Source organism: Arachis ipaensis, chromosome B01 (assembly GCF_000816755.2).
Source record: "Arachis ipaensis cultivar K30076 chromosome B01, Araip1.1, whole genome shotgun sequence".
NCBI lineage: Eukaryota > Viridiplantae > Streptophyta > Magnoliopsida > Fabales > Fabaceae > Arachis > Arachis ipaensis.
Genome location: NC_029785.2, coordinates 98,367,198 through 98,368,177, shown reverse-complemented (window position 1 = coordinate 98,368,177; position 980 = coordinate 98,367,198).

The following is a 980-nucleotide window of genomic DNA, read 5'->3' as shown; positions in this document are numbered from 1 at the left end:
CCATTTGTGGAGTTGAACGCCAGTTTTTATGCCAGTTTGGGCGTTCAACTCTGGTTTTGGATCCTTTTCTGGCGCTGGACGCCAGATTTGGGCAGAAGGCTGGCGTTGAACGCCAGTTTACGTCGTCAATTTTTGGCCAAAGTATGGACTATTATATATTGCTGGAAAGCCCTAGATGTCTACTTTCCAACGCAATTAGAAGCGCGCCATTTCGAGTTTTGTAGCTCCAGAAAAGCCACTTTGAGTGCAGGGAGGTCAGAATCCAACAACATCAGCAGTCCTTTTTCAACCTCTGAATCTGATTTCTGCTCAAGTCCCTCAATTTCAGCCAGAAAATACCTGAAATCACAGGATGTCCTTGAGCTCTTCTATGTCTCTTCCTTGTCTTTGCTGCTCCTCCTTCATTGCTTTTAGATCTTCTCTGATTTCATGAAGGACGAAGGAGTGCTCTTGATGTTCCATCCTTAGTTGCTTCCAATAATTGTGTGGAAGAGAATGTATCCCCTGAGGTATCTCAGGGATCTCTTGATTTGCAGTCAAATGTTCTACCACTGAGTTATAGATCCTTTACATAATTGTTTTACCACACCAAACTTAGAATGTTGCTCGCCCTCGAGCAAAAGAAGAAGGAATAGATGAAGAAGAAGATGTGGAAATAAAAACTAGGATTATGAGGAGGTAAAGTGGGGATCCTGTGGGGTCCACAGATCCTGAGATGATCCTGTGGTGTCCACAGATCCTGAGGTGTCAAGGTATTTACATCCCTGCACCAATTTAGGCATGCAAAATGCCCTTGCACACAACTCTGGGCGTTCAGCGCCAGGTTGGTGCCCATTTTGGGCGTTCAACGCCCCTTTGCTGCCATTTCTGGCGTTGAACGCCAGAACCATGCTTGTTCTGGGCGTTCAGCGCCAGGATGCTCCTATTCTAGGCGTTTAGCGCCAGAACTATGCTCTGTTCTGGCGTTTGAACGCCAGACA